This window comes from Phyllobates terribilis, unplaced genomic scaffold (assembly GCF_046119375.1).
Source record: "Phyllobates terribilis strain yellow unplaced genomic scaffold, ASM4611937v1 Scaffold_2__4_contigs__length_985480577, whole genome shotgun sequence".
Lineage (NCBI taxonomy): Eukaryota > Metazoa > Chordata > Amphibia > Anura > Dendrobatidae > Phyllobates > Phyllobates terribilis.
In genome coordinates this window covers 764,045,707-764,059,033 of record NW_027362762.1, presented here as the reverse complement: position 1 = coordinate 764,059,033, position 13,327 = coordinate 764,045,707, and positions in this window count along the sequence as shown.

Below are 13,327 nucleotides of genomic sequence, written 5' to 3'. Positions count from 1 at the left end.
GCAGAACAATATGCGCAGATACAAGAACAGAAAATGTATATGCAATCTGGTAGCTTGCTTGCAAATTTATGGTTTATAGCAATGCAATCAAGAGCCTGTAGCAAGAATTTTTTTTATCGCAGAATAGCAGTAACTTAGTGTCAAGTATGCTTGCAAAAATGTTGTTCACACATAAGTAGCAGTAATATTTTGGTAAACTGGATACTTGCTTGCAGAAGTCTTAACTTGATTGCTAAGACTGAGGCGTGAACCAAGCAGAGAATGAAAGTAAGAAGTTGGTTAGCTAGAAACTTGATTACAGAATTAAACTGTGGATGTGGACTACACCTTGTTAAGCTGGACTGAGCTTCAAAATAGCACTGGTAGTAGACATTAGGAATAGCAGACACCTTGCTTGAGCTAAGCCACATAGAACATACAGCATCATTTTTTTTTCATTTTTTATTTTTTTTAAAAAGTTTAAAATATCCAATAAATTTCATTCCACTTCATGATTGTGTCCCACTTGTTGATTCTTCCCCAAAAATTAGAATTTTATATCTTTATGTTTGAAGCCAGAAATGTAGCAAAAGGTAGAAAAGTTAAAGGGGGCCAAATACTTTTACAATGCACTGTACATATATATATATATATATATATATATATATATAATTTATACATTTTTTTGCATTGCTATGCACAGAGGACAATGGGAATTTGGAGAGTGTAGATGGCAATGTTAATTTACCTGCTTTTACTTCTTGCAGAAGAACGGTAAATAAAAAGGCCCTTTCTCATTTATGTTTTACATGATATGTACAGTATCAGTCAAATCTTTGGACACGCCTATTCATGCAATGATTTTACTTTTTCTAATTGGAATGTGCATATTGCAGATTCAGACTGAAGACAGAACAAACACAAAAGAACACATGTAGAACAGGGAGTAAATAAACACGTGAAGCAAACTAGAATATATGTTAAACCTTAAATTTCGCAAAGTACACCCTTTTATTCTGATAATAGCTAGACACCTGGAATGGCATACCAGAGCTGTCGGTTGCTTTGCCGTCACTCTGTGGTGCAACTCATCCTAAACTTTCTAAATTGGGTTGAGGTCAGGTAATGATAGAAGCCACATCATCTTATGCAGCAGTCCATCCTTCTCCTTCTTGGTAACAGCACTTACCTAACTCTCACATAGCCTGCAGGTGTATTTGGGTTATTGTCCTGTTGCAACACAAATGAAGGTCCCACTAGGTGAAAATTAGATGAGATGTCATGTCATTGCAGAATACTGTAGTTGCAATGCTGGGTATGTCTTTAGTGTGGAATAAATTACCAACAATGTCAAGAGCAAAGCTCCACCCACCAAATCTTCAACATCAAGTCTAATGCTTCTTCAAAACACACTTGATGGTGGCAAATACTTTCTGAAAGCAGGTGATTTCACAAATGAACTCTTGATTGAGAAGTCATAACTGTTCATGGGAAGCCATCGCAGACAAGTATGTAATGAAGCTGCTTGAGAGACAGCCAAGGGCTTGAAAATCAGTCATCACAATAAAAGGTTGTACTTTAAAGAATCTAAGGTTTAACACATAGTCTGGTTTCTTTCACACATGAGTCTTTACTCCTTGTTTCTATTCATCTTCCTTTCTTGTTTTGCTATTTTCAGTCTGTATCTACAATGTGCACATTCTAATATGAAGTAGGAAAACCATTGCATGAACTGTATGTTGACAAATTTTGCAATAGCTACCCTACATTACTCAGAAGTGATACCTCTGTAAATATGTGTTTTAATGACATAAAAACAAGATGAAGGAGAGTCCTCCGCATAGTACTCTTATGTATTACCGAGAGCAAATAACACTAATAGACTTGATCAAAAAAATCTCGAGGACCCTTGTCCATACGTCATATTGGTAGTCCAATGCTGCTGGAAAAGAGCTCCATGCTTCTGCTATCTGCCATCGTCCCCGGCATCTTTTCTTATTAGTAGGCCCAGAGAATTTATCTTGCAACAACATAATGAAATTGTAGGACCTACTAAGCAGAAAAGGTGTTGAACCAGAGTCTTGAAAATGCTTTTGCTCAACTCTGTGAAGTAATGAATTCATATGGCCTAAAATAATTCTTTCACAGTCAAAGATGCTGTTTCTTAAATGATGATTGTCTTGTACAAGTTGAATCCAAGTGGGAGCAGCAGATAATGACTAGACTTTTGGCTACAAAGCATACTGTTCTTCCTCTTCTTCAATAAAATGAGCGTAAAATCTCTCATATACTTTGCTTCTCATTATTTGTTCATTTATGAACATTTATTGTTCAAAAACTATCGCCGTGATATTATGAACATTTACCAGAATTGTATTAAATGGATAATCCATAATCTTCTATATTTATTTATTTTATGCAATTAAGTAAAGGAAAACCAGAGGCTGCATCATGATATTTTCAAATACAACCTCATCATCATTAAAGCAACGCAAATTATAAAGTCACTACAAACATCCTAAACATTGTGACATATATAGAAAACAGAACACATTCTAACTAATTGTAAAAGTGCTTTCGTGTAATTTTATAGCATCAGATGTATAGAACTTGATAATGTAATGATGCAAATTAATTGCTAAGAAAATTAGACCAATTAAGAAAATAAAAAAAACAAAAAGTTAGTTGGGCTTCCAGATTGCTTGAAAAAAATTGTATAAATCATTGAAAACATCAGGAGATTTCACGTCAATTAACCTATCATTTTACTTCCTTTCCGATCAGATTTAATTTGAGAAAATTAGGAGCTGACAGTTGACACTTAAATGTAAACCATGTGGAGAGATTCGTGGGGTAAAGGATGACCGGGGCTGAAGTACATTTGTTATTGAGCTTCCTACAAGGTGTGTTGTTTTAGGACATTCCAAGTTTTTTCAGCATAACTTTTGCATTACAATAAACTACGATGCCATGTTTTTCAACTTGTAGCTGTAATAAGTCATAATATGTTTGGTAAGGGCAAACAAATCATTTTTAATTAACCAAAACATCACTGCTTTTGTGCTTTATTTGTTGCTACCAAAAAGCAATACAGAGTAATCGCTCTCTAAGTTACCATGTCATGTGTTAAACAAATCAAAAGCAGGCAGACGATTATTTACTCGGATCGAGAAAACCTCTGTAAGGCTGAAATAATATGACACTTCTCCACAGCATGACCATTCTTGTGAGGCCCCAGATGGCTACTTAAATGCAGAAAGGGAGGTTTGTAAGATAATCATATTTCTAAGCGTACAGATTTATTTGTCACAAGGTCCCCAGAGTAAACATTTTTATGTTATAAATAAGACAGGTTTTGCCTAGAAGAGTCCCTTTTGCCTATTAAACCTATAAAATGTAATAACAATATCAAATATCCTGCACAATGTCTTGACACACATATTTTGTGTTTCACAGAGAAGACAATAATTCAGTTTTGAAGACTGAAAAATTGCCACCTAAGTAAGAAAAAGTAAGTGACGGGACTGGTGTAATGATTTCACAGATATTTTTTATGTGCAATGTTCCTTTTCCTGCAAAATCCATTAAACAAAGAACTTTGCTGTTATAAGTCTTAAAAGATAATAATAAAATTTGGCCATTTTTACATGGACTACAATTATTGTATACTCACATACTCAACTAAAAATAGATCATGGATAAATTAATTATTTGATTATTATTCTATTAAAGAAATAATAAGCATACTGGTTAGAGATGAGCGGATTGCAAGAAAATCAAATTCGGCAGCTTTCCCAAGAAATTCAAATTGCAATACTGCAAAGCCTCTAATTGTTCAAGAAAATACATGTATAACAGGCGGAGTTGTGTCAGACTTTTTTTTTTTTGCGATTCTTGAAAAATTTGATTTTTTTTACAAATCAAATTGCAAAGTTGTAATGTTTGTGAGGCCATGGCAATTTAAGGAAATTTTACTTAAAGTTGATGTTGATCAAACTGCCCATCTCTAATACTGAGTCTATCTGAAATTTATAAAACTGGCTTTACTGAAACAAGGTTTTATAAATTAATTATTTAAACATTAATGCACACTGCGACATTAATGCACACTGACATATTGCAATTCCACATTGTATAAAACCATAAACATGTGGCTTTTATTAACTTTAGCCTGTAATAAAGAGTGGCATTTGCCATTGGATGTGTATATCATTTATCTTGGGGGGTCAAGAGTTTGAATAAGTGATCACTGTCTGAATATTGTCGGCGTGTGTGCTGCCACTCGCGTCCTCCTCTTTGTCTCCTTTCTTCTGATGCCGCTGGCTGCACTAATATACTTGGAAGTGCAGCAAGAGACATCAGAAGATATTAGACAGGAAGAGAATATGCCTGGCCACTGAGGGAGCATGCAGCCGTAGACATGGCATCAGCATTCAGACAATGCTTCATCTGGGAAGCTTGCACTGTCAATCAAAAGTGGAAGAAGATTCACGTTTGAAGAGGCATGATGGTGTACCAAACTCTTAGCCATGCCTTTTCATTTACATATGAATTAAAAGTTATTTTCTCAGGCACTGTACCTGTAACTGTTACAGTGCCTGTATGGTTGTTATAGGGGCTAAGTAACCTACAACACTGTATTACCCATTTAAAATGCATTTTGCGGGGTGACAGGCTCCCTTCTAGAGGCATAGATGATATTTAAAAGCAAAAATTACAAAATGTGTACTTTGTATTTTAAGTATATTTCATGATTTTAGAAGGCTTGTTGAAATAAGCCAGGCCCGACACCCATCTACAGACTCTTAGGCGATGTGCTCACGATGAAGAAATGAAGCAGAAAATTTCTGCAGCATTTCTGCCACTCCCTGGCAGAAAAAATGCATGCAGATTGTGCATGCGTTTTTCCTGCAGAATACATGCGGAATACATGCGGATTCACATGCGGATTCACCTGCGTTTCCGCATGCAGATTGACAAGCGCTTTCCAGGCGATAGCATCACTTGGAAAGTGCTTGACAACTAGGTCACACTATATAAATCCATGCAAACAGCATGGATTTATATAGTGTGACCGTAAAAATAAAAAAAATAAAGCTATACTCACCCTCGAGGCCCCGGCGTGTGCTGCAGCACTCGTTCCTGTCTGGTTCCCGGCTGCCGGCATATCGCGAGACACAGCGGTGAAGGGCCTGCGGTCACATGACTGTGATGTCACCGAAGGTCCTTCAGCGCTGCCGGCATGCAGAGAGAGCCGTCGGAAGGTGAATATAACTTTATTTATTATTTTATTCTTTTTTTTACAGGTAAAATGGTACCCAGGTCTGGATGAGAGTCTTCTCTCCTCCAGAACTGGGTACCATTCGCACATAGAGACGCATAGAATCTGCTTGTACAAATGTACAGATGCGCATTCTATGTGTCTCAATGCAAGTCAATGGCGGCGCTTCCGCTGCGCTTCCGCAAAATTAATGAACATGCTGCGGATTTATGAGCGCTGCAGAAACGCTGCGGAAAAATCCACAGCATGTGCATTGACATTGCGGAATGCCATTGTGGACCATGGGGTGCGGATTACCATGCGTTTTTGATGCATTTCCGCTGCAGAAATTCCGCAGCATAAATGTATGAAAAACGAATCATGTGCACGCAGCATAATAAGCGCAAAGTAGAGCTTAGCTGCCTGATTGAGATATACGTAGTGGCATTTATAAAATTTTGTGGGGACTGATTCTTCTTAACTCCCCTTTTCTATTCTGTTTTCTTTTGTGTTTAGATGGTCTATAGACTCTTCATCTATGTTAAAAAATAGGGCAATACGTTTTTGTTTTTTTTTAAGGGGACTTACCAGTCTTAACATATCCTTGTATTCAACTGTTTTTAAGATGCTATAAAGAATGCTCCATAATACTTTATATCTCACAACATCTATATTTTCTATCTTATTTCCTTTGGAAGTTGAGAGTTGTAAAGAACCTACACCATTGACCCTTTTTGCAGTTATAGAGGACATTTGGCAAAATATTTCTAATAAAATATACTTCAAAGTAAAAGTGACGAATGTAACATATGATATAGAGAGTAGGAGTAAAGAATGTCCTTCAAATGGATGTTTTTCTTTCATACTTCTCCATATTTGTGTTAGATGTGAAATTGAAAACAGGTGTATCATTTCTTAAAATGCTTTTGTAAAGTGGAATGTTCTGTCCTTCATTCATCTCTGTCAGTACATGGCGATATACATCATTGACTCATTAGTAAGTCATCTGCCTTACGGCTTTAACATCATTTACCTCCATATGACATGATCCCAGGATACAATTGATGATACATATGGGAGGGACCGAAGATAAATGAACTTTATGCGTGTTTTCAGCTACCAAGTAAAAACAAGCAAGGAATAAAAAATGTGAAAAATAGCTTTACTTTTACTGTTTATACACACACTGCAACTCTACCAACTTAGGTAGAACTAAAGTCTGCCAGCTTTGGCCACATATTAGATATTGATTAGTACAGATTATTCTGAGTTTTGTATGAAAAGTTGCTCTGGCCTACCAGAATATCTGAGAATTATTTTGAGAGCCCAGGTTTTTCCACAGTAATGGACTTTAATAAAACAAGACCAGCAAAAAAGAACTGTATTTGACATGTGTCGCTAAAGTCTATTTTCTACTTTTTAAAAGTTAATTAATAAAACAACTGATAGATGTTTTTTGATGATACCTGTAGGTCCTGTATGTCTAATGATAACAACAAAGACTACCATGTGATTGTATATGATATGTGCATGTTTCATATAGATGGATGGTGGCCCCCAGAATGATTTCCTCTGCTAGCATCATTAATGTTCCATCCACATTGCATTCTACATATGCAAAATTATGATTGAGTGAAGATAATATAGGTATAAACAGTGTTGTTTAGCTTGTAAAGGCGTGCTTCATCACAATAATACAATTATACCAACCTGTATCCCTCGCAATATAGCACATGTGAACTGAATATAATTATTACCGGGCACTTGAACTGTTTGTTACCAGAGTTGATGCTTGCTGGACATTTTTGCCTTGTTAATGTGTCATGCCAATATGTATTTATGCTTGCCAGAGTCAGTACATTTTTTCATTTGCTTTTAGCCCATTGTGGTTTTCAGCTTGTAAATGGACTTAACCCTGGGGTAAGGCAAGGAGATGCGTAAGTTCAGCAAAGCAAATATCATTAAGGCTTTCACTAGTTTTACAACAAAGGTAGATTAATAGCAAATAAAATGTAGATAAACAGTTCACACAAGTGAACATCACATGGCGCATTAAGGCTATGTGCCCACATAGAGTTTTTGTAGCGTTTTTCTGGCATTTTTACGGCCACGAAAATGCTGCGAAAACGCCTGTAAAACAGTCTGCCATGCAAAGCAATGTGAATTTGGATGTGCTGTGCACAAGATGCGCTAATAAGCTCACGGAATTCGCATTGCGTTGCAAAAAGCAGCATGACCATTTCTAGCGCGATTACGCAGCAAATTCGCGGGCATTGAGGAACATTGAAACGCAAACCCGCAGGTATATGTGGATTTGCTGCATTTCAATTAAATTCAATGGCCCCAAATTTGCAGCATAATCGTGGTGCGTGTGGTACCCGGGATGAAGAGGAGACTACAACTTCTCTTCATCCCGGCTACCACGCAGTGAAAAAAAAAAATAAATAAATATAAAATAAAAAAAAACTGTATACTCACCTCTCCGGTCTTCTCCCGGCCATGTCCTCTCTTCTCGGCATCCCGCGGTGTACTTGCAGGACCTGCGGTGACGTCATTTAGTCAGCTGATGGTCACGCGACTGCTGACGTCAGCGGTCAGGTGATGGTCGCGTGACCATTGGCTGACTAAATTACATCACCGCAGGTCCTGCCAGTACACCGCGTGATGCTGAGGAGGGAGGATCGCCACTGGGAGGAGACTGGAGAGGTGAGTATACAGGTTTTATTTATTTTTAACATTTTAATTCTTTTTTTTTTTTTTTACTATAAATGCAGCATTTAAAGCATCTAAGTTGGTCACTCAATATAAATCCATGCCGGTTGCATGAATTTATATTGTGTGACCAACTTGTCAAGCACTTTTCCAAGTAATTCTGAAAATCGCTTGGAAAAGTGCTTGAAAAAACGCATGCGAAAACGCATGTAAAAACGCTTCTCTCTGGCAGGAAAAATGAACGTAAATCTGCATGCATTTTTTTCTGCCAGAGAGAAGCAAAAACGCACTGCATCAAATCTGCTACATGGGCACATAGCCTAAAGCTCGTCATACTTACTAAGGTGCACAATTGTTTAGCAGTCTTTAATAATAGCATGGATCTCTGAATCGCGACTTTTCAACATTTTCGACATTGATATTAGCTGGAGTTTTCTCCATGAAACAACTTCTTTGTAGGCCTCAGACTTAAATTGAATCTGTCTCCAGGTATTTGCCATCTAATCTGAGAGCAGCATAATGTAGTGGCAGAGACTCTGATTCTAGCTCTGTATCACTTCATTGGTTGCTTGCTGTAGGTAGTGTTGATGAAATCTCTGTTTAATCGACAGGAGATTACCACTTGAGGACTAAAACACCCGCTGGCAAGTAGTCCTCCATATTCATGAGCTTTATAAAACCCTACCCCCTCTAATGATTGGCACCTCTATGCCCATGGAAAGTGTGTACAGTATTATGTGAATACCAAGCATCTGTGTCAGTGTGCTGAGCCACAGAGGAGGTGCCAGATGTTACAGAGCATCCAGCTGGGATGGTAGTGCCATGCTAGCTGGCGTGGAGAGCAGGACCCCTAAACACTTCACTTGTGTCCATAACAGTTGTCAATATTATCATTATTATAGCGCCGTTCATTCCATGGTGCTTTACATGTGAAAGGGATATACATAGCACAAACAATTGCAATAAATTTTGAACAATTCAAGTCAGCGACTGGCATAGGAGGAACGAGGACCCTGCCCGGGAGGGCTCACAATCTACAGGGGATGGGTGAGGATACACTAGTTGAGGGTAGAGCTGGTCATTCAGTGAATGGTGTAGCAAGGGTAACTGCAGGTTGTAGGCTTGTCGGAAGAGGTGGGTCTTCAGGTTCCTTTTGAAGGTTTCCATGGTAGGCGAGAGTCTGATGAGTTGGGGTAGAGAGTTCCAGAGTAGGGGGATGCACAGGAGAAAACTTGTATATGATTGTGAGAAAAGGAGATAAGAAGGGAGTAGAGAAGGAGATCTTGTGAGGATCAGAGGTTACGTGTAGGCAACTACCAGAAGACTTGGTCACAGATGTATGGGGGAGACAGGTTGTGGATGGTGTTGTATGCCATGGTTAGGGTTTTGAACTGGAGTCTCTGGGCAATGGGTAGCCAGTGAAGCGATTGACAGAGAGTAGAGTCCGGGGAATAGTGGAGGGACAGGTGAATTAGTCAGGCAGCAGAGTTTAGGATAGATTGGAGAGGTGTGAGATTGGTAGAAGAGAGACCACAGAGTAAGAGGTTGCAGTAGTCGAGGGGGTAGTTGATGAGGGCGTGCACTAGTGTTTTTGCAGATTCGTGGTTGAGGAATGTGTGGATCCGGGAGATATTTTTGAGTTGGAGTCGGCAGGAAGTGGAAAGGTCTTGGATATGTGGTTTAAAGGAGAGCTTAGAGTCCAGGGTTACCCTGAGGCAGTGGGCTTGCAAGACTGGGGAGAGTGGGCAGCCATTGACTTTGATGGATAGGTCAGTTGGGGGGGATGAATGACACGGTAGAAAGATGATGAATTCAATTTTGCCCATGTTAAGTTTTAGAAATCTGTCAGAGAAGAAGGATGAGATAGAGGACAGACATTGTGGGATTTTGGTTAGTAGGGAGGAGATATTGGGTCCAGAGTGGTAGATCTGTGTGTCATCAGCATAGAGGTGATACTGAAAGCCATGGGACTCTATGAGGTGTAGATGGAGAAGAGCAGGGGTCCTAGGACTGAACCTTGGGGGACACCGACAGATAGAGGGCGAGATGAGGAGGTGGTGTGTGAGTGGGAGACACTGAATGTCCTGTCTGTTAAGTATGAGGAGACCCAAGATAGGGCCAAGTCTTTGATGCCAAGAGAAGAGAGAGTCTGTAGTAAGAGGGAATGGTCCACTGTGTCAAAGGCAGATGACAGGTCCAGGAGGAGAAGGACAGAGTAGTGTCGCTTGGATTTGGCAGTTTTTAGGTCATTGGTGACATTAATCAGGGCAGTTTCAGAGGAGTGATGCGGTTGGTAGACAGATTAGAGGTAGTCAAAGAGGGAGCAGGAGGGGAGGTGGGAGGATAGTTCAGAATGAACGTGTTGTTCCAGTAGATCTGAGGCATATGGGAGAAGTGATATGGGGCTATAGCTAGACAGAGAGGATGGATCAAGGGAGGGTTTTTTGAGGATGTGAAGAAATGGCACCAGGGAGGCCCTGCAGAATCCCACTGTCGCCGCTCCTTCTGGTGGATCAACACCTCTCCACCCACACTGTGCCAGACAGAGCATGTGATATGGATCTACCCTTTGCACCAACATGACATTCCGCACCCCCTCAAGGACGCGTAAGGTCAGATTGGCACAGTTCTACACCGTCACCTCCTGTCCACATGGGTACAGAGAGGTACCATGGAGTGGGACAAGGTGGTACACTCAGATGCTGGCCCCACACACTACCATACTCCTGAGAGGCTCTTTCACTACTCCAGTGAAGCAGAGCCTTGTCAGCCTGGATAGAGCTGCCATCAGTTTCTATTTGATATAAAAGACTTATATCATGCTAGAAAAACAGCCCACGATTAAATTATATATTTAATTGCCATAAGGGCTCAATAAACAATCTACTATATACACAAGGTTATACATATACAGAGGTCAGAGTTACAAATACAAAAGCATGGTGCATCAATCATAACAGATCTTAAAGTCAGTTATCAGTAGATAGAAAACATGGCTCGGGGAATACGCGGCCACATGGGGAAGGTATGTGGGCCATGCTTGGCTGCTGGACTTCTCCCACATGTCTTAATGTCACCAGCCTCCACAAGAAAATGATCTTCAAACTCTCTGGGAACACCCACTCCTGTCCCCTTGCTCAACCCCTGTTTCTTCCTAGCTAAGAGACTCCAAGAACTAAAGTGGCTCACACCTCCTTACTGGAAGGTCCCAGGGAACCGGTTCTGGTATCAACGGACCAATCCAGGCCCCTGCTACATGTGGAAACCAAATACTTGTTTTAAGATGTTCTAAAAGGCTAGGACATGTATCTCTTCGTCCTCTAGATTGGGCTAGGATGCAGTCTGGAATTTGCTATCTCCCCCTGAACTAGAAAATCCATTTTGTAAAGAGCTGGGACATATAGTTCTCCCACAACTCAGTATTGAAATATAGTACCCTAACAAAACAGCACATGTTAGTGAACAAAGGAAAAGATCACGGCAGGGAACCTGCCTGTCTGCTCTGCTCACAGCTACAAAGAGACACTCACACTGAAGCCCCCCTCCATTCTCTCTTACAGCTGGGAGTCAGGTTATGCTCTGCCTGGAAACCTGACAACCAGGGCACATGTGATTATTCTGGAATATTCTTCACAAGGATGGGTGTGATCGAGGCATGTTTGTCGGGAAGTTGCACTTATGGAGACAGTCTATGACCCCGCTGGGGCACTCCTGTAGAGGTAATGTTTGGTTTGAGTTGTTGGAGCACCTGTGACATTAGTGCAGTTGGAAATAACCAGACACAGGTGTGAAATTGCAAATGTAATACTTCTTTACAGATGACAGCCTCTCTCCTACAAGCAAAGTAGTAGTAGTACTTGACGGCATAGGATAGATTTATTATTTTGCATATAGGAGGATGTTTTGTCTCTTTGAAAACTGAAAGCAGGTTTTGGGCCTCTCAGGTTACCTAGAGTCTAGTTCGCTTCATTTAGTACTCACATAAAATAATAATTCTAGTAAAAAACTGTCTAATTAATGCTTTGCTGAAGGAGGGACCTACACAGGTTGGCCCCCCTTAGTCACAAACTAGATGTAATGAGTTACTCATGGTTTTGTGCAACTATTCCACATTGAAGGGTATAGGGCAGCCAAAGTTTATAGCTTTGACGTCATGTACCACCGTTTCTTACTGGAGACACATAAAGTGAACTGGATGCAATAGAGCATTTTTCAGCCTTATCACTCTGGAATATACAAATTTTCACACCTTTGTGGTTGGAACTATTTGGAGGATGATGTCACCTCAACATGAACTGGAATTAGACTTTGTAGTAGTTCTTCTTTCCTTTAGCTGGTAAAACCAGGAGTGGACTGTACAGGTTTGCTCCAAGTTACAGGAAGTTTGATGGCACTTACCTGGCTCCACCCACGTCTTTTTATTGTTGCTTATGTTGAGGAGTAGTGTTGAGCCACCCCCGTAGTGTTCGGGTTCGGTTCGGTTCGTCGAACACCGGGATGTTCGAGGAACTGTTCGTCGAACTCTTCGTCGAACACCTTAGAACACCGTCGAACACCGTTAAAACCAATGGCAGGCAAACAAAAACACATAGAAACACATAGAAAACACCTTCAAAGGTGTCCAAAAGCTGACAAACTGCTCAGAAGACGCTTTCTTTAAAAAAGCCGGCCGGCAATTCAGCAGCGGCATACACCGGTACCTGACAATTTAGACAAGAAGGAATAGAGCCTCACACATAGATTAGATAGATAGAAACATGTCAGTCACATATATATGAAGTACAGTGACAGTGTTGCTTACTGTACTTGTCATTTAGTGTAAAGGATTTATTAAAAAATATAATAGTGTTTTCATGCACTGTCTCTTTAAAAAAGCCGGCCGGCAATTCAGCATCTGTACCCGACAATTTATAACAGACAGAATAGAGCTTCACACATAGATTAGATAGATAGAAACATGTCAGTCACATATATATGAAGTACAGTGATAGTGTTGGTTACTGTACTTGTCATTTAGTATTAAAATAAAGGATTTATTATTAAAAAAAATTGGCGTGGGGTTCCCCTTAATTTTAGTCTCTAGCGGAGGTTAAGCAGACAGCTGGGGGAGATGTTTGAAGCCTGGGAAGGGGGTAATACCCACGGAGCTTCCCAGGCTACTAATATGAGCCCCCAGATGAATACATAGCATTTACTAGCTATTAAAATGGGAGACCCCCCCAAAAAAATGACGTGGGGTCCCCCCTATTTTAATAGCTAGCAAAGGCTAGGCAGACAGCTGGGGGCTGATATTAATAGCCCAGGAAGGGAGCCATGAATATTGGCCCCCTCCCAGGCTAGAAACACCAGCCGTCAGCCGCCCCAGAAATGGCGCAT